The sequence below is a fragment of the Protopterus annectens genome, chromosome 8.part0 (assembly GCF_019279795.1).
Source record: "Protopterus annectens isolate FY-2018-M chromosome 8.part0, PAN1.0, whole genome shotgun sequence".
NCBI classification, from domain to species: domain Eukaryota; kingdom Metazoa; phylum Chordata; order Ceratodontiformes; family Protopteridae; genus Protopterus; species Protopterus annectens.
In genome coordinates, this window is record NC_056741.1 from 221,275,929 (window position 1) to 221,302,631 (window position 26,703).

At 39.8% G+C, this 26,703-nt stretch overlaps 1 protein-coding gene across 1 annotated transcript in view; it reads left to right on the forward strand.

Annotated features, from left to right (window-relative positions):
• LPCAT3 (lysophosphatidylcholine acyltransferase 3) overlaps nucleotides 1-26,703 on the forward strand; it is a 709,408-nt gene that overhangs the window by 610,429 nt on the left and 72,276 nt on the right. The gene's annotated exons all lie outside the window — the stretch shown is intronic.

Below are 26,703 nucleotides of genomic sequence, written 5' to 3' on the forward strand. Positions count from 1 at the left end.
TCTCGCCTTACATTCTTACTAACTCCCCTCTTTGAGGACCTGGAGGTATAGTCTCTAGGTTTCAATGGTCCTTTCGTTTGGGGGTCATTGTTCTTCTCAGTATGTGTGTGTGCGCGCTTGCAGCAAACAAGATCTGGGGATTGGGCCTGTTGCATGATGGGATACTTCTTAGCCACGAGCCAATTGAAGACATTGAGCTAGATTCGGGCCGAGTCGGAGCCGAGGTTCGGCTCCAAACCCTGGGGTAAGAATGTAAGGTGAGATGGACTACATACATCGAACGTTATGGTGAGTACATAACTTCTTGTTTTTTTGTATATACCTGTAAGACCATTCACATTCAAAGATAATATGGAAAGTGTTGCCATTAGGATAAGTTATCAATCCTACCTCTTATGTATAACCACTTTTTTAATGTCTAGTTTTAGCTTTTTTGTTACATGCATGCATTAATGTTTGTCAGGCTGTTTTTTATACAGTTGTGTCTTGTCATATCCATTTGAACTTTAGTCACATGTTACAAAGACTTTGTTTTAATGCAGTCATTCCCTGTTACAGGTTTCTTTCCTCTCCCCTCTGTTTAATGTGTAGCATCTTGAATCTCACCTTCCTCTCGACATTTCTTAATTGCTTGAATTAGTGTACTCCTCTTCTGTCTTGTGTATAGTGAATAGTCATTTTCCACAAACACTCTACTGTCTCCAGCTTTTAGTACTTTGTCCTTCTAACACAGTTTTGTCAGAATCAACTTTTTCTGGTGATAGTATTAGATCTTTACTATTAGAGGTCTTGGCTGTTTTCTCATGGCCAGGTTTGGGGCATGCACACAATGTGCATTTCAGTTAACAACTCCTACTGTGGAATACCAGTCCATTTGCTTATTAGTGCTTTTATAAAATTAATAGTCTATTCCTTCCAATTTCTCTGGTACAGCAGAAAGTTTCAGGTTTTCCATATGTGCTCTCCTCTAATTCTGTAGTTTTTTTGAAACATCTCTTCTTAAGCAGTCTCATGCTCAGCCAGCCCTTTCTTCATTTTGACCTGATTTTTTGCAGTTTTATCAGCTCATTTGAATATCTGATGTGAAGTTGTCCTATCTCACCTTCAAATTTCTCTGGTACAGCAGAAAGTTTCAGGTTTTCCGTATGTGCTCTCCTCTAATTCTGTAGTTTTTTTGAAACATCTCTTCTTAAGCAGTCTCATGCTCAGCCAGCCCTTTCTTCATTTTGACCTGATTTTTTGCAGTTTTATCAGCTCATTTAAATATCTGATGTGAAGTTGTCCTATCTCACCTTCATTCTGTACTGATGGGTTCAGAAATTATCCTCTGTTCAGAATTGGACGTTTATAAAAGCTCGAGGTCTTCAAGTAGCTCATGGCTTATTCCCTGTCCCATGATGCTCTAGTGCCTTCCCCAGATCTCATTTGCAGCTGAAACAGATCGGTTGATTCATCTGGCTAAGTGAAAAAGTCTTTTTATATTTTCCTTCATTGTAGATGATTATTGTTATAACTTTTTCTATTTGATAGTTAATACTTTACTCGTGCTTAAGTTTCTTGGCTGCTGTTTTGTTTAGGCCTAAATAGTTTCCCCTATCCCATTTTGATCTATATTTAACATAGTTACAAGTGTAGTTTTCTTCTAACCTTTTGGCTTAGAAGACTGTGTAATACTTTAAAATACTATAAATAGTTGTAAGAATTTTTTCCTGTCAGTTTGCAGTTAAGTTGATTTGTCTCTGTCTGTGTGTCTCTGTCTGTGTGTCTCTGTCTGTGTGTCTCTGTCTGTGTGTCTCTGTCTGTGTGTCTCTGTCTGTGTGTCTCTGTCTGTGTGTCTCTGTCTGTGTGTCTCTGTCTGTGCGTGTGCCTGTCTGTGTGTGTCTGCATAGTTGGTTTAATTAGGCATTCATATTTATATTACATGGTAGAAGTGTGTTCTGTAATAATTTGTTTAAGCTAGCTCATGCTTAGTTAGAGAGCTGCTGAACCCGTTTTTAGTTAGAGGGCTGTTCTTTCATTCTTTGTGTGACTGTTGGTTTTTGGTATCGACCATGTCTAAACAAGCTAAAGATGTAAAACCCTCAGGGTTTAAAAAGTGCCCTAAGTGCACTCAAAAGATGTCTCTCACTGATGGCCATACTGAATGTGTTTACTGCCTGGGGGCAGTTCACTTACAGGAGTCGTGCTCAGTATGCCACTCCTTTAGTTCCAGAGTTCTTCAGGTAAGGAAGCATAAGTTGATCTTAAAAGGGCTATTAAAATCTTCCTTTGCAGAGGCCTTAGAACATGGTCAAGTCCTCCAAAAAAGTCCTTTTTCTTCATCCCAGAAATAAAGATAAAACTTTAAAAAGGTCATTGTCTACTTCAGAGCAGTGGGAGCCATCAAAAAAGTTGTTGAAGATGTTTCAGTCAGTATCAAAATCTGTTGGGTCCGAGAGACCTTCCACCTCGACTCCACCTGCATCTGGGCCATTGGTGTTCCAAGTGAGGAGCTGGTCCCCTGATCTCCAACATTAAGGTCGCCTTTTTTACAGACTACAGGATCTCCAGATCCCTCCTCTCGATGCCTTTCTGACTGTGATGTGGATAGTGTGGTGCAGAGTTGAGGACACTGGTGCTAGCCAAACTTTTGTCAGAACCGACCAGACCTGCCCCTTTAACATTGATTCCTCCTCTGACCCAAGTTCCAGTTTTGGAGCTGGAATGCATAGAGCTGATAGTGGTGGAATTGTTGGAGACGAGACCTGTTCCAGGATCTGCGGCTCTGAGCGCACCAACTGCCTCTGTGGCATCTGAGGATTTTAGGAGTTGACATTCTCCGGTTGGGTTCAGGGAGGACAGTCGGAACAAGTTTTTATCAGATTCGAACTTGCTTATTGGGGATTCTGCTCATGTGAGTTCAGCTCCTACCTCGGCCTCTGAGCCGCACCCTGTGGTGCCCAGGGGTCCTTCTGATTCTTCAGAGCCAGGGGCTTCCTCGGATCATGGGTGGGGGTTTTCAAGGCTATGAGGAGAGTACTGTCCCCACAGGCAACCCCACTCTCAGGTCCAGCCATTCCTCCCCAAAGGCACCGGTGTCCATCTTGGCACAACGTATTCCACACGGACATAGAGCCCCAAAGCTTAGGATGCCCCAGTCCTTCGCAAGAGATTATGCAAGAGGAAGCATTTGGACTCCCCAGAGGAGTTGGTTACATCTGACACAGACTTCGATGACCCAGAAGGGTCCCCACGGTCTCCCTCTGAGGATGTCTCCTTTGCAGATATCATAGAGATCCTTAACCAGAGAGGCAGCTGGAAGCCCATCTCCCCTTCTGATGAGGAGTCTGTCTTCCTGAAGGCTTTTAGGTTTCACCCTACTGCCACCTGGGTGTTTCCACCTTTTGAAGAACTTACGGGATTAGTTTGTCTAAAGGCATGGGAGTCTCCAGACACAGTGGAGCCTGTCCCTAGGAGGCCAAATAAATTTATCACGTCCCCTGAAGATAAAAACATTCCTGATGAAAGGTGTCCCAGTAGATGCTATGGTGGTGGAGGTGGCCACCAAAAAAGAGTTGTCAGAAACATCCACTTATGTCCATGCCCCGAACAAAGCATCTCACATCTGTCCATCCCCCTAACAGAGTCTCGTATGATGGACAGATACGGAAAGCACGTTTTCTTCAGTGACCTTTACATTCAGGTCCCTGAATTATCATGCGTATTTCACCAAGTTACAGAGGGATCTCCTAAAGGAGCTCGGAGATACTCTCCAGGGATCAGTAGCTGCAGGGGTAGCAGATAGTGTCCTCCCAGCTCTCCACCTTAAATTTAGTAGTGAACTCATCCATGAGGCTCATTTCTTCTGCAGCCGATGGAGCGAGTAGATCAGCAGGTTCAGGAATTGCCCTTAGCAGACATTCCTGGCTGCGCTTGTGTAACTTTGCAGAACCCTTCAAGTCATCCTTTGTTAATGCCCCCTTCGACAGCTCATCCTTGTTTGGGCCTAAAGTCAAAGACACACTAACCAGGTGTGAACAGGAAGGAGAAACTCTCTCAGCCTTCAGAATCTGTTTTTCCACACCTTCTAGACCTTATCCTAAAGGTCAAAAGGGAGGAAAAATGTGGTTTTGAAAATCTGAGTTTTTTTTCAAGACACACGTGGTGAGCCTTCCCCCAGGGGCAGAGGGGGAAGCAATAATGGAAGATGCCGGCCATGCGACAGGGGGTCCGCAGAACCAGGGTGACGGAGAATCCTTCTTTGGTAAGTCCTTTCAGTGCTCCTGAAAGGAGACCCATCTGTCCCTCTCTGGAGGCAGTCAGGGGTCGCTTATCTTTGTACCCAGACGCCTGGCTAAAAATAATAAAAGACAAGTGGGTACAAAGCATCATATCCAGAGGTTGCTGTATACCCTTTTCCATGCCCACCCACGCATGAAAAACATTCTGGATGTTCCACCCAGTCACAGGAAACAAGCAACCCTAGAAATACAGAAGTTGCTAGAGAAGAGTCATGCAACCGGTCGCCGCAGACCAAATAAGATTCGGGACTTGCTCAAGGTTCTTTTTAGTTCCAAAGAAAACAGGGGACTGGAGACCCACACTGGATCTCAGCAGACTGAATAAATCTGTAAAAAAGGCAAAGTTCCAGATGGTTACACTGCAGTCAATCCTTCCTTTTCTGGGAAAGGCCCATTGGATGTGCTCTATAGACCTCCAGGATGCGTACTACCACATAAAAATGGACAGGCCATTCAGGAGTCATCTGCACTTTCAGCTGGGAGCCTGTTACTACCAATTCCAAGCTCTGCCCTTTGGTCTCACTACAGCCCCCTGAGTGTTCACCAAATGTATGGTAGTAGTTACGGCTAGGATTCCGAGTGTTTCCATACCTAGACAACTGGCTTCTAACTGCCACCAACAAGCATCTACTGACAGAAGCAAAGGACACCACCATGAAAATCTGTGCTCATTTAGGGATTACAGTAAACTACGAAAAGTCTGCCTTATTGCCATCTCAACATATCGTTTTTATAGGTGCAGATTTAGATACAACAACGATAGTAAAGCTTCCACCAGAGAGAATACAGGCCCTTCGAGTACAGGTTCTAGACCTTCTATTCAAAAGAAAGACTCTGGCAAGGACAATTCTATAAGTACTAGGTACCATGGCAGCAGCAATAAATGTAATCCCCTTAGCACGGCTGCACATGAGAATTCTGCAGTGGCTTCTACTCACCCATTGGTCCGTGCAGAAACTTCCATTGTTGCACCAGATAATGTTAACAGAATTGTGCAGGAGAGACCTTCATTGGTAGCTCCTCTCTGATCAAGTGACTTTTAGGTCGACTCTTTGGTCTCCCATCACCGCTAGCCACAGTGGCCATGGATGCTTCCCAGATAGGGTGAGGGGGCATTGTCAGGGAAGAACAGCCCAAGGCACTTGGCAGGATCACGAGGCCCACTTGCACATCAATGGCCTAGACATGAGAGCAGTGCTTCTGGCGTTGCAGGCATTCCAAGACACTCTTCCAGTAAGAACGATTGCAATCCAAACAGACAATACGTCAGTGGTATGGTATATAAACAAACAAGGAGAAACCAGATCTTACCCCCTTTGTCAAGAGGTCCTGAGAATATGTCAGTGGGCAACTTCCTCCTAACACTTTCTGGTAGCAATGCACATCCTGTGGAAATCCAGTGTGATAGCAGACAAACTCAGCAGAGCAATTCTGATGCCCGACGAGTAGTCCCTGAAACAAGAAACAGAGGAAATGGTTTTCCGAAAATGGGGCCAGCCTTGCTGCACTTTTTTTGCCACGTCCATGAACATAAAATGCAGCAGCTACTTTGCCATTATCCCCCCTCTGGGGGAACCCCCAAGGGATGCACTTGTGCATGATTGGCTCCAGGGCCTTCTCTATGCTTTCCCTCCTTTTCCATTGATACCCAAAGTTCTTCAGAAAGCTAGTGCATTGGGAAGGATCTTAATACTTGTAGCCCCTTACTGGCCTAGTCAAATTTCATTCCCCTTCTTGTGGGCTCATCTTCAGGAGGAGCCTTGGATTCTCGACCCAGTGCTGGATCTTCTGACCCATTTGTCGGGAGCTCCCCATCCATCTCTTCAGACCCTCAAGTTGACACCTTGGCTGCTGCAATTCCCAACATAGCCAGGCTACAAAACCTTTCACCTGCTGTACAACATATCCTGATTTCTTCTCACAAGACGATTATATCTCAGCAAATGGAAAAGATTTTCAGTCTGGGCCTTGGAGAATCATATTGACCCTTATTCAGCACCTATGTCTTCTATTCTGGAATTTTTAACAAAGCTTTTTAATGAGGGAGTAGCTGCAGCTACTATTAGAGTACCACTAGCAGCAATCTCAGATTTTCATTTTGGGAATGAAGGACCGAATATTATGTCCCACAGACTTTCTAAAGCTTTCCTGAGAGACACTAACCTGTTGAGACCACCCATTAAACCACCCCTACCACCATGGAACCTAAATTTTGTATTCTCCCAGATAAGTCTTCCCCCACTTTGACCCTGCATCATCATGTGACTTAAAGTTCTTAACTTGGAAGACTATTTTCCTAGTGGCTATCACTTCAGCTAGGAGGGTTTCAGAGTTACAGGCATTATCTATCAACCCCCCTGTGTATGCTGTTCCACAATGACAGTCTCTCACTCCATACAAACCAGTCTTTTTTACGGAAAGTATGTTTAGAATCCAACTTAAATCAGTCCATGAACTTGCCAGTTTTTTTTCCCCCAGGTGTGGCAATAAGGCAACATATGTTACACCAACTCGATATTCATAGTCAATTAGTTTCTATTTACACAGAACAAAAGAATTTAGAAAGAATGACCAACTGTTTGCATCATTTTCAGACTGCAAAAAAGGTGCATCAGTAGCAAAAACTACTCTATCCAGATGGTTGTCAGACTGCATCTGATTCACTTAGTCAGTAAACAAACAGCTGCCAAACAAAATAAGAGCTCATTCTACTAGGGTTGTTTGCACCTCTTCCGCTTTTCGTGCAAAGTTACCAGTAGATACCATTTGTGCAGCAGTAACGTGGGCAAGGCCTCGTACCTTTATCACTCATTACAAAGTGGATTTGGCCTCTGTTTTGGGTCCACTGTTCTGAAGAATGTTTTCCCGTGAGCCACCCATGAAAAGTGGTGCTAGGGGTGCTGTCCCATCAGTAGAGTGAAGGCGAGATAGAACAACTTCACATAAAGAAGTCATATACTTAGCATAATGTTCCATGCGAGTTGTCCATCTCACCTTCATTCTTGCGTCCCCCCTTCTACTCCCATCTTTTGGCTTCAGGAGGACTGAGAGGTTACTGATTGGCTTCTTATGTTCTCTGACCCTCTTCTTGGCTTATAAAATAATAGGGAGTTTTCATATGAGTACTAGTATACCAGCAAACAAGATCTGGAGAAGGCACTAGAGCACCATGAGATAGGGAGTAAGTCACAAGCTAGTTGGAGACTTTGAGCTTTTGTAAATGGCCAAGTCAGAACCGAGGATGGGTTCCAAACCCATCAGTACAGAATGAAGGAGAGATGGACAACTCACATGGAACGTTATTGTAAGTGCATAACTTCTTTAAAAGTTTCTTCCATTTTTCCAGCGTTTTATTTGAGTTGATATACTCATTCAGTATTCCATTTATTTTAACAGGCTTTGAAGTACATATGACTTAAGATTACTGGAAGGCACGACTTCTGTGTAGCTTTAGCTTGAATTGCTTTTTTGTTAAACAGCTGCAAGATTCTTCCAGCCCGTGTGTTTTCCTCCACCTTTTGTGGTTGATTTTCTTTTGGGTTCTCTAAATTTCTTCTTGGCATGTAGGGAGTACACTAACTAGCCAGTAACTGAAATTTAACCAAAAAGACAAATTCACGTGCTGTCTTTTTCTCAGTTAGTTTTCACACTGGGAAACTGAAATTCAGATGTTGGTGTGCAGCAATCTTGGAAGTCATTTTAAGTTTTATCTTGTTCAGGAGAGTGTTTGTTCAGTGAGAGAGCTATGAAATACTTTTGGAGTCTGATGTACAGTGTTTTGCAATTAAATAACTTTCATTTATGACTAAGTGATATCTTCTTGATAGCATGTTCAGTACCTGAATAAACTGATTTGATTAGCTGAGGTGTAGCAAGATATCAGTGCACTTGTATTTAGCATAGTTCCAGGCCCTGATGAGTATAACCATTGATTTCTGTAAATAGTACAAAACATTTTGGAAATCCCTCTTCAAGCTGTTTGTGGAAGGTAAAAGCTTGGATGCACTGCCATATTCTTCAAGGATGACTTCTGTGATTTTCATTAAAGGGAAGGATGTTGCTTACTTTAGCAATTGCCAGCACATATCATCAATGCCTGTTGAGACCAAGATTCTAATTGTGGTACTGGCAGGATGACCAGAGAGACCTATCTATATTGTAGGTAGCCCATCTAATGATTTTTTTTTTTTTTTTTTATGAAGTATAGGTAGGGCAGCCTGTGTCTCTGTAGACTGTTCTATAACATAAATCAAGTATTTCAAAGAACAGTTACCCTGGCGGCAGCAGTGTTCATTGTTTCTGTATGTTGCGACTTTTGGGTAGTGATGAAACATTTAGGCTTAGCAAGGGATTTTTTGAGTTGTTGTCAACTACTGTTCAACAGACCCCTGACTCGAGTAATTTCAGATGGTCTAAGTGCCAGAACTATTCAACTGGTTGTATGAGATATGTGGTATTGGAATCCTTCAGCCAGCACATTAAGCACAAATTCCCAAACTGGGGGCATTGAGGTGTGAAAAGACAAATGAGTGACCAAGGGTTTGTTTGCAGATGACTTTGTATTATAGCTTTCCCATCCCAAGCAGAATAGTCATGCTCTCTTGGGGATACTTCAGGCATTTGAGGGGGCATGTGAGGATCTTTCAGGCCTGAGTGCAAACTGGGATTTATTTTCTTCCCTTTAAACTCTTGCTGCAAAATACTGAAACCCTTGATTCTCAGTCTGGGGATTAATTGGGAAGTCTGTGATTTATGATAACATGAGTACATATTTTATACAAGGGTATCACCCCCCCCCCCCATTGTAGAAGGAGTAGTAGTCCAGAATTCGAAGATGTCCCTGCTCAGTTCAGCAGAAGCATGTCTGTGTCAAGTGGCATTGGAAATCAAACAGAAGTAGGTAAAAATCAGAAAAATCAGGCAACAACTGAATGTACCAAAAAGACAAAAGAGAGACTATAAGCAGGATCAGATGACAAGGAAAGGTGTGAAAAAGGCATAAATATGGTGGTGAGTATAGAAAACTCAACCAAATAATGATCAGAATTCGATGCAGGAATGTCTAAGGAGATGTGAATTAAAACCAGAAGATGAAAGGTTAATACTGATGGTCCAGGACAGTGAAGTACATATGCATTGGTTTGCAAATCCCATTGAACATGTAGGAAAAACAGACAAAGCAGGTTCTTTAAAACAGAACTGGGAAGAGTTGCACATCTTGTTGCCGAGTGTGATAATCTAATGACAGAGGGCCTGTTTACTGAAAGCCATAGTGACGTGGCAAGACAGTTGCATTGAGGATTGTATAAACATTATAATACTGAAGCAGCTGAGAAGCATTGGAAACATGAGTCACAAAGCATTATAGAGAATGATGTTTATATCACATGGAATCACCCACTGCTAACAGTTCAGAAAACAGATGCAAGAAAAAAACTATATAGTAGTTTGTGAAGAAAAGAAGAAAGTAGCATTCATCATTGAAATTGCTTCACCCAGTGATTAGTGTCTTGCGTACAGAGACATACAAAGTCATAAAACACTAGGATATGCGGGCGGAAGCATGAGCAATTTGTCAGAAAAATAGCTAGAAATTTCCAGCAGTAGTAGGAGCAGTGGGTCTCGTAAAAAAAAAAAGTCGCATTTACATACAGTGGATATAAAAAGTGCACACACCCCTGTAAAAATGCCATGTTATTGTGATATAAAAAAATAAGACCATAGTAAATCATTTCAAAACTTTTCCCACCTTTAATGTGACCTATAACCTGTACAACTCAATTGAAAAAGAAACAAATCTGTTAGGGGAAAAAATATTAAAAAAAATAAAAAAGTACAATAAGCTGGTTGCATAAGTGTACACACCCTTAAACTAATACTTGGTTGAAGCACCATTTGATTTAATTACAGCATTGTCTTCTTGGGTAGGAGTCTATCAGCATGGCACATCTTGACTTGGCTATATTTGCTCACTCTTCCTTGCAAAAGCCCTCCAAATCTGTCAAATTGTGAGGGCATCACTTGTGCACAGCCCTCTTCAGGTCACCCCACAGATTTGCTATTGAATTTAGGTCTGGGCTCTGGCTGAACTATTCCAAAACTTTAATTTTCTTCTGGTGAAGCCATTCTTTTGTTGATTTGAATATATGCTTGGGGTCATTGTCGTGTTGAAAGGTGAAATTCCTCTTCATCTTCAGCTTTCTAGCAGACGTCTGAAGGTTTTGGGCTAAAAGTGACTGGTATTTGGAACTGTTCAGAATTCCCTCCACCTTGACTAAAGCCCCAGTTCCAGCTGAAGAAAAGCAACCCCAAAGCATGATACTGCCACCACCATGCTTCACCGTGAAGATTGTGTTCTTTTGATGATAAATGTTCTTTTTGCGCCAAACGTACCTTTTGGAATTGTGGCCAAAAAGTTCAACCTTGGTCTCATCAGACCATAACACATTTTCCCACATGTATTTGGGAGACTTGATGTATTGTTTTGCAAATTTTAGCTGGGCCTAGATGTTTTTCTGTATAAGCAAAGGCTTCCGTCTTGCAACTCTACCCCATAGTCCATACATATGGAGAATGTGGGAGATTGTTGTTACATGTAGTACACAACCAGCTCCTTCAGTGTTGCTGTAGATCTCTTGGCAGCCTCCCTGACCAGTTTTCATCTCGTCTTTTCATCAATTTTGGAAGGACGTCCAGTTCTTTGCAACGTCACTGTTGTCCCATATTTTCTCTACTTTTTGATGACTTGTCTTCACTGTGTTCTGTTCCATGGTATATCCAATGCTGTGGAAATTTTTTTTTTTTACCCTTCTCCAGGCTGATATCTTTCAACAATGAGATCCCTTTGATTTGTAAGCTCTCTGTGAACCATGGCTTTTGCTGTAGCAGACAACTGATTAAATGTCAGTAAAATCCTACTAGGACAGCTGAACTTTATTTGGGATTAATCAAAGTCTCTTTAATTGATGGCCGGTGTGTTCCCAAGAAGACTGAATGCTGTCATTAAATCAAAATGTGCTTCAACAAAGTATTAGTTTAAGGGTGTGCACACTTATGCAACCAGCTTATTGTACGTTTTTTTTTTTTTTTCCCTAACAGATTTGTTTCTTTTTCAATTGAGTTGTACAGGTTGTAGGTCACATTAAAGGTGGGAAAAGTTTTGCAATGATTTATTGTGGTCTCATTTTTTTATTTCACAAAAACCTGGCATTTTAACAGGGGTGTGTATACTTTTTATATCCACTAATTGATGCCATGTAACTCTGTATGAATTGCAGGAGGAGTCCATTCTGGGCACATTATGGGTGAGTCCATTCTGGGCACATTATGGGTGCAGAGTAGAGTACTTTTGGCTAACATCAAAGATTGAAACAATACTAATTTCATAGACTTTAATCATAACCTGACTTAGGAATGGGGTCCATTTCTGTCATAGTGTTTAATTTGACTTGGAGAAATTAGAATATCATAGGCAATTGTATCTGAAGAAGTCTATTGGATGAATGTACTCATAGGGAAACTCAATAATCTGGGCAACATTAAGACACAATTGGATTGTCCCATGTTTTTATCAATCTTTTAGGTAGAGTATTTTGGAAAAGGGTCAGTTTGGGAATTCTACTGCACAATGATCAGGAATTTGACAGGATCTGCCAGTTTGTTTTTCTTTAGTTTCACTCGCAAAGGCAATCGGACTGTTTATGTTGCCAAGGTTTCCATCATTAGCCCATCGTATTCCCTCTTTGGGAAAGAGCAAACTGGTTGCTAAACTGCAGGTTAACTGTTGCTTGTTTTACTTGAGGTAAGTCTTCAGGAGTATCATGAAAAAAAATCATAGCATTTATAATATGGATGTACAAGCTTACCTGATCTTTGCAGGTATGATAAGGCAGCAGTATTGATTACGTTTATTTCTGCCAAATGCAGTCCTGCCCAGTATATATTTTAACTGAGATAGTACTCTCTCATTTATTTGTTTACTAACAACATGCCAATATTGGAGAGGAGGACAGTTTGGGATTGGGTATTTGGTACCATTTCTGGCATAACCCAAATTATAAGGTCGGCATTGGTACTATTTACTGAACGCCTTAGTTAGGTAGAAATCTTTTTTTACTGGGAAGAGTTTTTGACAAAGTACAGACAGCTGTCTTTTAAAAAATGCAGTGATTTTCGTGAGATGGTTAAAAAAAAAAGTGATGGCAATGTTTATATTTTTATTGGTAGGGGAGCATCCTTTTTGGGGGTAGATTATTTGAATTGCAGAAAATGCCACCTAACTTTAGCTCCCTTGCCCCAGAAGATATCTGTCCTATGTAATTCCCTTGCATGTCATCCTTCCGCAGTTTCTGGTAGAAATTGAGCCACATTGGGAGCATTCCTTGGATATAAAAATTAATGAAATTATAGGATGTGGTATAAAACTTGTTCATCAATGTGTTATCGTAAAATGCACCTGCTGCATTATCCACTGTGTTTAGGAAACTGCACTTTTAGCCTGTCATTTTCTCTTGTGTGTCTGTAGTGGCTGAGGTTATGGTAGGTACTGGAGATGTAATTGTGAAAATGTAGACTGCTCCCATATGTTGTGGACCTGCTCCTGATAGCCAAGAGCTTTGGACCTAGATGCATTCCACTGCCTCTTTATTGGATAGAGCAAAAGTACCACTACTGTCTGATAATTTTTGGTTATTTGAATATTCTTGGTGCTATGTGTCAAATTATGTGCAAAATACTGTTGTGGAACTCCTGTTTAGGTATTAGAAGCGGAAGGAGATGGGAAAGCATGCACTTTTAGGTGAGGTGATTAAAAGTAGTGCCTGAACAGAATGAGAACACACAACTGCATGCAAAATTCTGGACTGTTTTCTTACCCTTTTTGGGGCAGTGGTTTGTCAGATTTTTTTTCATATTGCATTTGCAGCTTGGTTGATCTCCATGTGTTTTTAATAGTTGTTTTTTCAAGAAAGACTGTTTATTCAAGCCTCGTATTGGAATTATTTGACTCTGGCTTCTTTTCTTGGTTTAACGAGAAAAAAACGAATAGCTGTTTTAAGCAAAAGCTACTTTAGCTTTTGAAAACTTACTTGGAAATTTATTCAAGCCTTTTATAATTACACATTTGGAAAAATGTAATAAAGATTAACTATAGTTTGAGACGTGCATGAATCTTAAAGAAGACTGTCTATATATACATACATATATATATAAATATAATTTTATGTCTGTATTTTAGTGAATTTTGAACATGTCTACATTCTTTCTTACAGCCTTTCATCATCAATTCCCTTTTTCCCATTTTTCTAGATGGGTTTATAGTTTTGTGGCAACTGCTGCAATCTGTCTCTATTCAGTTCCGCTGTCCTACCTTCTTTAACAGTCATGCCTGACTGCTACAGGTCTTCTCACACAATCCATCTCTTTGCTGGGTACCTTTGTTTCTTCTTGCCTTCTTTTGTCTGTCCCAAGTCATTTTCATCAGATTGTCTCTGACCTTCCTGCAGACGTGCCCAAACCACCTCAATCTGTTCTCTTAGACCTTCTTTGCAGTTGAAGCTAGCATACTGATGTCCTGATTTTTTTCACTTGTCCGACACCGTACATCCTACCACTCATCTCGGGCACTTAATCTCAATCAGTTCTAGACTTCTCAACTGTTCTGATTTACTGCCCAGGTTTCTGTACCATACAGCAGCACTGATAGGACCACTGTTTTGTGTATCTTACTTTTCAGATTCCTTGGCTTTCTTCCGTTACAAACTACCCTAACATTCTGTACAGTGGGCCACAGCCCCTCTGATTCTAGCTTTGACCTCCTCATTCAGACTTTCCTTCTCAACCATCCCTCCCAGATACTTGAAGCTGTTAACCTATTCCACTGTTTTTCTCTTTTATCTCCGTTCTCTTGTCTTTCTGATTTCCTCCATTTCCAGTCATCACACGTGTTTACTGTACTCAGTTTAACCCTGTGTGCCTTCAGTTTTGCATTCCATTCCCCAGTCATTTGCTGAACTTCTTGTTCAGAGTCTCCCTTTAATGCCACATCACCTGCATGCAGCAGCTTTGTTGGTTTGTCCCCTCCAACCTATTTGCTAATGTAGTCATCCAGTATGAGCGGCAATGGGCTCAGAGCTAAACTCTGATGCACAGCCACACCCACTGGGAACCCCTCTGTTAGTCTGAACATTGTTCATACATAGGTAACTGGGTTCTTGTACATAACCTGTGCTAAATCAACCAATATTTCTAGGACTTCAAACCATTGTAAGATTGACAAAATCAGTTTTCTTGTGACCCTATCATATGCTTTCTAAGTCTAGGAATGTCCATTTGGATACTTTCTTCATCTCTAGCATCATCTCGACTATCTATCTCACTGCAAAAATTGAATAAGTTGTTCTGCACCCTAATCTGAATCCAGACTGCTCATCTCCCATCTTGCTTTCTACTACTCTGTATATTCGTATATCAATCACCCTCTCCAGAACTTTCATGCAGTGTGATAGGAGTTTGATACCGGTTTACTGCTCACAGCTGTTATTGTCACTTTTGCTTTTGTACACTGGCATTAGAATACTTAGGCTCATCACAAGTGACTAGAGAAGTTCTCCATACTGCTGTGAATATCCTCTGGAGCTGTTTCTCCCCTAACTCACCCAACGTCTTAGTCATATCTGTCATGACTTTATCTGAGTCTGCTGTTTTTCACGGACTTCATTTTCCTTGGTGGTGATCTTGATTCTTTTAGAGTGGTCTTCTCTTCTATCAGCGTAGGCTGTTCTCAGATTAGTAAAGCATCTGTGGGGTTTTCTTTGTTTAGAAGCTGCTGAATGTAGTCCTTCCTTCTGCTTTTGATTTCCTGTGGACTGGTGAGCAGGATGTCTGGCTGACTTTCTTTGTTTCTCACTTTGGGCTGTCTGCTGAGTCACTTTCCAGAAACTAGTAAAGTGTCTCTGATGCCTTGTTCTTTGCTGTTGCAAATCTCTGTCAGACTTTAACCAGCCATTGTTCCTTCTTGGCCTGGTACATATTTTTCTGTCTCCAACTTTTTCCTGCATGCCTTCTTTCTTTTGGTAACTTCTTGGACTTCCCACTTCTCCACTCCACCACCAGCTTTCCTTATGTACCTTATTTCCATACGTGGGTAGGCCACATTTATTCTACAATCCTCACCTTATTTCCATACCTGGGTAGGCCACATATTTATTCTACAATCCTCACACATGCTATTTTGAAGCGCTGCCATTCATGTTCATCGTGCATACAGCTGCAGTCATAACAGATGGGTTCTCCTGCCGTCAGGTGGGTCCTCGGTTGGCCGAATTCCAAAGTCTAGGTCCGGCGTCTGTTGTCGTCGCTTCTTCCCTGACGTCAGTGCGACAGGGGTATAAAAGAACCAGCCAACGCCATTTTCTTCAGTCTTTCTTGCCGCACGGTGCCCGAAGCAGTAGCATTTCGCAAGTGCCGGTCGGCCAGCTCCTGAGATTACAAAAAATTTGGAAACCGAAGTCTTCTTAAAAGCTAAGTACCCCGTTGGGGAAACTTTTCTTGCCTCAGACAGATGTCAGACAAAGTTAATAATTGTATTTCTTGTGGGAAGCAAACACCGCATAATGATTTCCATTCCCTCTGTATTCCTTGTTTAGGCCCAGACCACGACGTCTCTGTCTGTCGCTTTTGTGCCTCATTCAACAAACGCACCATTAAGCGTCTGGCGGAGTTCGCCCAGCATTTTTTTGGGAAAGCATTTAACTATACCATGTCATTGGATACTCCGACTCCGGTTTTGTCTAAAAAACGCAAAGACAAGGACCGACACTCGAGGTCCGCGGCCTCTACCGACACCACGCCAAAGCCGATTACATGTGGTCCGGTTCTCAGCGAGGTGCCTACGCAGCCCCTGATTACCGACGACACTTCTTTGGCGGTGTCTCCTGTACCCGAGGTCGCAGGCTCCTCGGCCCACACCCCGACTACAGATACCGAAGCCACTCTTGGTGTTGAAACACAGAATGTGGACAGGTCCACCTCCACTCAAGGTGTCTTTAGACCTTCCTCTTCTTTCTCCATCAAGGCTTTCACCAAGTCTAAAGCAACCATGCACCCTAAGAGACCAGCTAAACAGGGCCCATCTCCAGGCCCCATGCCCAAGAAGCAGATGCTTAAAATGGTTGAGGATTTAATTACTCTAATCAGAGGCTCTCAGCCACCTCCGGACAAAAGGCCCAGAGTGGAGAAAGATTCCCCCTCCTCCGATCAGGGCTCCATTATTTCAGAACACTCTGATTATCAGGAACAGTCTTACTCCCCCTTTGAAGACTCTGATGCAGAGGAGTCTATTCCTTCTGTATCACCCCCTGAGGATTTCTCTTTTGGGGAAACTTTGCCTACCTTAAGGGAACAGATTCCAGGAAAAGGCTCAGGGAATTTCTTTTGTTACCCCAGCACAGGCCTCTAGCTATACCTCCTGTCTTGGACATCCTAGATGATGTTTACTCGGAGGCCTGCCTTAACCCGGACTCTCTACTTCCAGCTCCAGTTAAGCCTGACAGGTACTACAGGGTTCCTGAGCTGCTGACCTAGAAACCATCAGAACTTCTGGCTTTCATGGCTGTCCAGCCTTTTATCATCCTCCATCAGGACAGAGTTTCCTTACGAACCAACCCGTCCTTTATGCCTAAAGTGGTATCCAGGGTAGCTTTAAATCAGGCCATACATTTACCTACTTTTTATCCTAATCCTCAAAACAAAGGAGAGAGATTGCTACATTCCTTGGACATCCACAGACAACTGCGTTATTATTTGGACAGAACAAAACCTTTCAGAAAATCAGAACAGCTCTTTGTGGCCTATGCGGTAGGAGCTCAAGGAAAGCCAATTTCAAAACAGACAATCTCAAAATGGATAGCCCACTGCATACGCTTTTGCTACTCCTTTCATGGCAAGACTGTACCTACAGGCAATAGAACTCATTCCACCAGGGCCACAGCCACCTCTGCAGCCTTCCTCAGAGGAGTTCCTACCAAGGATATTTTGGAAGCAGCCACTTGGAGTTCTGTGCATACCTTCTCCAAGCACTACAACCTACCATTATACTCCAAATCTAGAGCAGGCTTTGCCATTGCAGTCTTGCAGGGCATTTTGGCTCCTCCTAGTTCCACCTAGTGCCTGCCACCCTTTTCTTAGCTTTGGGATTCTACCCATCTGTTATGACTGCAGCTGTATGCACGATGAACATAGTACAGTTTTGTACCTACCATAAATGTAGATGTTCGAGTGCTAATACAGCTGCAGTCCAGGTTTCCCTTCCTCCTTCCCCTCTAGGGGTATTCTTTTATGGTGTATTTGCTTGCAACTACTGTTTTTTGATTATATTGCATTGCATTATTACATAATTTTATATATTGCCTTCCTTCTGGGGGCATCTGACATCTGGGGCAAGAAAAACTGAAGAAAATGGCTGGTTCTTTTATACCCCTGTCGCACTGACGTCAGGGAAGAAGTGACGACATCCGATGCCGGACCTAGACTTTGGAATTCGGCCGACCGAGGACCCGCCTGATGGCAGGAGAACCCATCTGTTATGATTGCAGCTGTATTAGCACTCGAACATCTACATTTATGGTAGGTACAAAACTGTACTTTTTTCAACTCCACCTAATTTTTCCTCTTCTTAAAATGCTAGAGCCCTTGTGTATTTCCTTGAATTCTTGCCCTTTCTCCATTCAACTTCCAGGTCTTCAGCCTCACATCTGATCCTAGAGCTTTCTCTTCCATTGCTTTCAGTTGATTGTGGCAACCAGTGGTTTGTTTTGTGGGATGATATTTTTAACAGGCAATGTGGTTGCAGTCTTTGATTCTATCCCTTTGACCTTTCCTTAGTTGTATGAGGTCTACCTGAAATGCATGTTGATCTCCTACTGCTAAATCTGGTGGCCACTTTAAAGCCATGTGCCAGACATAACTCTAGAAATAGCCCCTCCTTCCTATTCCAGTTTATCCCACCCATGTGGAACAATGCAGTCCTCCTATTCTGTTCCGTCTCGAGCTGTGCATTCAGGTCCCCCATTATCAACACCAACTCATATTGTCCTCCTTTTTCTAGTAAGTCCTGCAGCTGCTGCCTGAATGTACTCTTCTTCTCTGTCACTACCCTGCTGTGGTGCATAGGCTTAGAGTGTGAATAGTGCCCTGTCCTTACACTGGATTCTGATTGCCATGAGTCTGTCAGTAATTTTGATGACATCCCACACTGTGTTCTGAAACTTCTCCCTCACCACTTTCCTGCACCATTTCCAGTCTAGCCTATCCCTTCTTGTGTTAATTTGAATCAATACTACTGTGACAGTTTTAGCAATAGTTGTGAAAAATATAACCGCAAGCTGGAAAAGCCTACATTTCATACATTTTCGAAGTTCATTAATTTTTCATTTGCATTTTATTGCAAAGAAATTAGTATAATTTACATGGTATTGAAGGGTGTTGTCATTGCAGTGTCAGTGGCACAACAGGATAGCACACTTGCCTTTGGTGCTGGAAGACCAGAAGGCTGCGAGTCCTGTTCCCATTCCAGGTGATGGGATCACTGACACTACTGAGCAGCATTAAGGAGACACTGCACTACTGAGTGAGTCATCCTTCATATAGGGCATAAACAGAGGTTCCATCTTCTTTAGTTGGTAGTAGCTCAGGTGCATTTAAAAGACCCATAGCACTTATAGGGGGTCCTTTATTTAAAACATTATTTACAATATTATTTACAAGTTTACATAATTACAATTTCTACATTATATAACTTTCCATTTCCTTCTATTATCAATCATTATCTTTCTTTTATTATTTTAATTTCTGTCTTCATAATTATTATTATTAGATCCCCACTCCTTTTCCCATAACCACTAATTTTAATTTTCTGTAGTATTAAAGCTAGTATCTATTTCCATTAAGCGTAATTTAATTTATCGTTTTCATTCAAATAATTCATACAGCATAAAACATCTTTGTCTATCCTTTGTAACATATTCTTTACTTTTATTCCTGAAATGTCCATACTCTGTTATATACATATTTATTGTATCTACCTCCTTTGTGTTCACATAACTTTTCCCACAATTTAACTACTTTTTTGCATTTCAAAAAAGTATGCACTGTAGTTTCTTCTTCCCCACAATATATACATATTCATTCATTTTTCTTTTTTATATAGCATATTGTCTTTTGCTAGTTATTTATTGCCAGTCTCCATAAAAAAATCTTGACATTCTATTTTTTCATTACATCATCCGTTTCTTACTTTTATAGCTCTATTTTTCTTCTGTTAGACTTTAACCATGTGTTAACATATTATATCATATTTTTATGCCATAGTTTTCTCTCTCAATTTCTTCAGTTATCTTCCATAAAACATATTTAATTTCTTCATTCGTATATTCTTTTTCTCTAAAATCTTTTCATCTCCCAAAATAGTTTATATTTATATTTGAATATTTTTACCACTGACTTCTAAGATATCTGATTTAACACTATAAAAGTTTAAAGCAACAACATAAACAATTGGGTTTATTAGCCACAGATCTCCTACTCTTTTATTCAAATACAAATCTCCTCTTTTTACTGGATTTCATTTTCAACCCTGTGTAAATGAAAAAAAATCACCTGTAATACTTTTTCATATATTGGCATTGTGTATACACTTGCTAAATATGCTATTTTCCCCTTTTAAGACAGAGTTTATTAAATAAATCTTTTTAAAAATAAGTTGTTTTCCAAAAACAAAATCTTATGCCTAGAACAGAAACTTTCCTCATTGAAACTGTGTGCCTCCTTTCTTTATTATATCACCCAATTCTTTACTTTTTTTCCTTATTTAGAATATGTCTATTGTTTTTAAACATTCATATAAACTTATTACTGTCATCCATACTTTATATTTATATTTGTGGTAACTATAATGTTGTTTGCATAAGTCAGCAAAACTGGAATCCTTATTATATAACCTGCATCCTTGATTTTAAACTTTATTTCACTTACTATAACATTCATGACAAAAGTAAATATACAGCTCATTGGGCATCCCTGTCTTGTACCATTCATTGTATGTATATATTTCTTTACTCAACCATCCAATTACTAAAATTCTTACTCTGTTATTGTATACCAAAAAGCATGCTTTCCTGATTTTTACCTATGTTATACTCCATTATAGCAAACAGAGTTTCATGCCAGGTTTCTTCCTTTCTGTTTAAAAAATCATCCACAATCTTTCTCACTATCAATAATAATTTGTGACATCCTTTTACTGTTATACTGTATAAAATATCTTCCATATTTTCCATTTTACTTTTCATTGTAATATTTTCTTAACAATCCTATAATCCACATTATTCAACACTGTTGGTCTCCAGTTTTTAATTTTATTTTTTATTATTTCTTTCATATAAAATTAAGTATTCCACTACATAACTCCTTGTACATAAAACCTTTACTTAACCATTTATTCAGAATCAGTCTATCTGCATCTAGTCCTACCCTCCCATTCTGTGTTCAGTTACCCAAGCACTTTATCTCGCTCATATAAAAAAAAAAAAATCAACTTTTACAATTCTTTATTATTTTGCTCTAACAATTTTAACATCCCCTATTCTTGTTCTTTCTTTAAATATTTCTTATACATAGTCTGCTACAATACTCGTAATCTGTTCCCGAGTTCTTTTTATTTGTTCTTTTACATTTTTTAATTTCTCTCATTATGCTATCTTCCTTCAGTATTCTACTTAAATATGCTGATAGCGCTTCTCTTTTAACTTGTTAAAAATACTTATTTTATTTATTTATTTTATTTTTTACATTTGTTGACTGGGCTAGTCCAACTGGATACATGTCCATTTTCAGTAGAGGTACGGGGAGAAAAACTCCAAGACATATCAAGTGAGATAATTGTATGTTACATAAAAATAGACATCGATGAATATATGTACACATTTCCTAAAACTATATACAGTATATTGAGCTAAATATTTATATACACCAGAAGCTAAAACAATATTCCATTGCTGCAATAAATGCTTTCATGTTGCAGTGCAGGACATTTTTTAATGAGTGAGAGGAGAGTTTGAAAAAAGATGTTCGTAGCAGTAATAATTTTTTATTAGTCAGGGTTGCAACAAGGGCATAGCCAATGTATTTTCAGGAACATTTTCAGTTTTTGTTTAAAGAGTGGTAAAGAAGGAAGGGATGTAAGTTCACTAGTTAGAAGGTTCCGTTTTTTCCCATTTGCATTTGAGAACAGAGAGTCTCCTGCCATGTTGTTAGACTTACTAATTTTAATTTGGAGTTTATTTGATGAACACAAGGCATTACGATTTCTATAAGGGGTTATAAGGTCTAAGAGTATTGGAGTATTGTTAGGCTGGTTAAGGATCTTATGAGCGATAGTATGTTGGTTGAGTTGAAGCAGATTCTGTAGTTCAAGCCACCCAAGGTGCTTGAGGTTATGACAGTGATGGGTTCTAAAGGGTTTACCAGTGGCAAATCTAGCAATGTTGTTATAGGAGGTAGCTAGTTTGAGAATATTATTTTTGGATAGGTTGGTATAGATTGTTGAGGCATAGAGAAGACTAGAGATTAGATAGGAGTGGGCAATGGTAGTTCTTGCTATTGGTGTTAGGAAAGGTTTGATTCTGTACCGGGAGCTCATTTTTCTGTTAACTGATTTTATAATGTTATTAATATGGGTATCAAAGTTAAGGTTGTTATGTAGTGTGATCCCTAGGAGATTGGTGGTAGAGTCTGGTGATATGAGGGTGCCATTATTAGAGATGACTGAGAAGTGTATAGGTGTTGACCTGCGAGTGGGAGTAAAGAGGAGGAGCTTTGTTTGTTTGGGATTCAAAAGGAGGCAGCACTTCATGAACCATGTCTCAACTATGTTAAAAATCTTCTGGGTTTGGGATTGAAGTTCAGCTGCAGATTTAGCTGTACAGATTAAAGTAGAATCATCTGCATATTGTATACAAGTTGCATTGGGAATAGCTAAGTGGAGATCATTAATAAAAATTGAGAATAAGAGGGGACCTAGAATGGAGCCCTGGGGTACACCCAATGTAACTGGCAGGTGAGATGATAGGTTATCCTCCCAAAGCACAGCCTGTTGTCTGTTGCTCAGGTAGGAAGTGAACCATTTCATTGCTAGAGAATCTAGGGAAAGTGATTTGAGTAGCTATATGAGCAAGGTGTGATTTACCATATCAAAAGCCTTAGAAAGATCAATAAATATAGCTGAAGAGAGTATATTGTTATTGCCGCATTTATTAATGGTATCAGTAAAGGATAGAAGGGCAGTAGTGGTACTATGGCATGGCCTAAAGCCATGTTGAGTTTTGGCTAGTATGTTATGTTGAGTGAGATGGCCTCTTAGCTGATGATGGATGCATTTTTCCATTATTTTTGCTAAGGGGGATAGAAGGGCTATGGGCCGATAGTTTGAATAGTTTTTGGAATTCCCACCTTTGTGTAGGGGGATGATGTGTGAGATTTTCCAGATGGCAGGGATGGATCCTTCCTTAATAGTTCTATTTATCAGGATGGAAATAGGATAAGCTAATTCTTTAGCTGTTTTTTGCAGATATTCAGCTGGAATCTGGTCCGCTGAAGGGGTACAAGGCTTAAGTTTAGCTAGGAGTTTAAAAATAAAATTAGTAGAGATGGGTTGTAGTATGAAGGTAGGAAGTGTGCTAGTCATAGGGGTAGGGAGGCTAGAGGTGTCAGGGGTTAGCTTACTAGCTAGGGATTGAATGGCTTCTGTGAAGGAGTTAAGGTCATTTGCAGTTTGGAGGGGAGTCTCATGATTAGCTCCTATAGAGGTTGGTGTAGTAGAATGTCCTGGGTATAGGAGTTTGTTGATGCTAGCCCAGAATTGTTGTGGGTTATTTTGGTATGTTTGCTGCATTTTAAAGTAAAATTTTTTTTTGTCTAGGAGTATAGATGTTTTAGTTGCGTTTCTAAATTGTCTAAATGTTTGTTGATCAGATGTGCTTTTAGTAGTTTGCCACCTAGTCCAGGCTTTATTTCGAAGTAGGATTTTTTTCCTAGTTTCTTTAGGCAGCCATGGGGCTGGTTTTGACCTGATTCTTATTTTACATTTGGGAGCATGCTGGTCCAAGTTGGTTAAGAATTTAGAGTTAAAGTATTGGACAGCTTCTTCCAATGAGAGTGTTTTTAGATATGTCCAATCACAGGCACTAAGTTCGCTCTGGAATAGATTTTGGTTAAAATGTTTATTGGAACATGTAGTCCTGCTTGATGTTGGGTGTCAGAGTTCTAATTTTTGCCCGATTATATAGGTTAAGGAGTGGTCACTTACATAGTTAGGGAAAATACCTACTTTGTAGGTTTGGTGGTGGTTATTAATAAGTATCCAGTCTAATGTACTCTCTTTTTGGTTTGGTTTGTTAATTCTAGTAGGGGAGGTGATGGTCTGAGAGAAGCCATGAAGATTAATATGTGAAGTGGGATGCTCGGTATTGATGCACTTCCAGTCAATATTAACATCACCAAGTATTATAGTTTCCTGTGGGAAGGTTGCTGAGACCCAGCTAAGAATACCTTCCAAGGAGTTTATGCTATTTCCAGAAGGTAAATAGATACATTTTATATTTATGGCTTTACTACAGTTTAGCTGAATCTTTGAAATAAGACTTTCTTCTATACATCGTTCTTTATCAAAATGTTTTTTTCATTTGTTTTCCTAAATCCTTTATAGCATCTTTGCATATTCTTCCATACTTTTCTATTTTTACATCCTCCTCTCAGCCTGAGGTACTCTCTATATGTTTTTTTAAAAGTAAACCACCCTCAGGACAGACTTTATATAATACTCTTATGGTAAATTTGATCTTTCCATAATTGTCAACAACAGAAGGATCACTACAGTAGTTCACTCAGTGCCATTTATTCCTAAAACATAAGCGCTTTGATCTGTACATTTAAAAACGTCTTCAGATAAAATACATCACTTTCCCACTCCATTTTTAAATCCCCAGAAAACAGTTGCATGATCCCGGCATCATAAAACACATCAACACATACTAAATATTTTTAAAATTTACATGCATGTCATTCATAAATGCATTTCATTTAACAACAGAGCAAACCCATAAATGCATACAATCTTGTGTACGCTGTAAGTTTTAGTAGACAAGATATAGAGGAGACATCATTAAGTCCCGATGCACAGCTCGCATTCAAACAGACTTGCCAATGCAATTCTTTCTTCTCTAATAACTCCCATGGTACTCCTCTCAGATTTAAATCCACCTTCTCCAGCACTGTAAATTTGAAACTCTGATTGGGATGACTATTAATATGTTTACATAATGCATTAGACAATTTATTCCTTATTTCATACAGATGTTCATATATTCTTTCCTTAATTTTTTTTATTGTTTTCCAAATACACCTCACCCATAGTGTTACAATTAAATTTAGCCTGTACTTGTTTCCTATTCCTAACCACGAATGCTTCACCAGTCAAGATATGATTACGATAATTGCAGAATCCACATCTTTTCATTCCATGTTTAACATTATAAATACTATTGTTAGACTCAAAAATTTCGCTCCTTCTTATAAACAATAACCGACTTATCCACTTTATTCATTATGTCAATTTTCCCCTCAAAAATGCACCATTTTTTGTGTAATCCTTTTTAATAGTGTTACTGTACAAAGAAAATGTGAATACAAAATTAACCATTACATTAAAGTTATTCACATTTTCCCTGTCACTATTCTGAAATGGATTAATATCCGATGTACTCTTCAAAATTGGGGTAAAAAACTGATTCTTTCTCTTGGTAATAGAGTTTCTGCCATTGAGATGCTTGGAGCTTCTATAAGAGAAATAGTATGGCCAGAAGGATAAAAAGAGGGGACAGAATTATCAGCCCCAACATCAGAGACATGGTTGGCAGAACACTACGGGGGAGAGGAATGTTTTGAAGTGATAAGCTTAAGCCCATCTACTATGGAGCCATGTTTTAATAATGGCCAAATGTGTGTGACTGTAACAAATGCATTGGGGGACTATAAAGTTTTCAATTTCTGGTCTTTTGACATTTGTCCTGCACATGCCGATTTATTTTATAAAGGGTGTACCTTCATACCTGCTACTAGAGCCAGTATAGTAGATAGCATTCTGGAGTTGAAATCAAACTTGTGCATGGTTATTTCATGACAGTGTGTTACAACTGGGTTAGATACTTAGTATCTACAACCCCCCCCCACACACACACACACACACACACACACTGCATCCGTTTTTGCAGACGTTTGTACGAGTGTATGAATTGGATATTGGGCATATTCTTGGAAGGAAGTTGTCTGAGTTTGTAGTCTTAATAACTTAACTGAGGATGAAAAGGGAATGCTGAAAGAGTTGAAAAGGGAATGCTGAAAGAGTTGATCAGTAAAGTAAGAATAATGAAACTGGATAAGAGAGGGGCGTTGGTCGTTATGAGCTAACAGGATTGTACTGAATGAATTTAGTTTATTATGTAATGACGTGTAAGTATGCAATTGCCTAAAAAGAGGTGAACATTTAATACAAGAAGATCCATGTGCTATTATTTGATATGCTTTGAGGAATACGCGTTTGAATTTAATTAAGCCTGTGGTGCCTACGATATTTGGGGTGCCCAAAATACATAAAAATACTAATGATACATGAGTGAGACCTTTCGTGGATGCTAGGTGTTCGATTACTTATCAAATGGCTAAATTATTCAACATTAAATTAAAGGAATTTGTGCAAGTTCAGGTATCCATATAAGGACTCTTGGAACTTTTTTGGCCAAATGTAATAGTTTGACCTTTGAGGATGAATACTTTATAACTCTAGACGTAAAAGACTTGTTCACAGATATCCCACACCCCATTGGGTTGTAGTTCACAAACTTTTTATGTAGCGAGGGGGGATTGATGCAGGATGCCATTAATACTTATGGAGATTTGATGGAATTCATTTTAAAAAATGTCATTTTTTGCAAGTCAGAGGACAATTTGTTTGTGCTGCTCACATGGTGTCAGAGTTGGAAGATTTTATGGCAGAATGTTTTTTGAAGAAGGATATGTTTGAGAAAAGGGGCTACCCTGTAAATTTCATTAATAGATGCATGTATGAAGTTATTGCTAAGAGAGAATGTTTTTTTTACCCGGGTTTTGAAAAGTACATTGGATATTAATCTATTTGAGAATAGTGACAGGGAAAAGGTGATTAACTTTGATGTAAGGGCTAATTTTGTATCCACATTTTCTTTGGACAGTGACACTATACTAGATGGATTATACAAAAAAATGTGTATTTTTGAGGGGAATAGTGATATAGTAAAGTGGGAGACAAGCCAGTTATTGTTTATAAGAAGGGGAG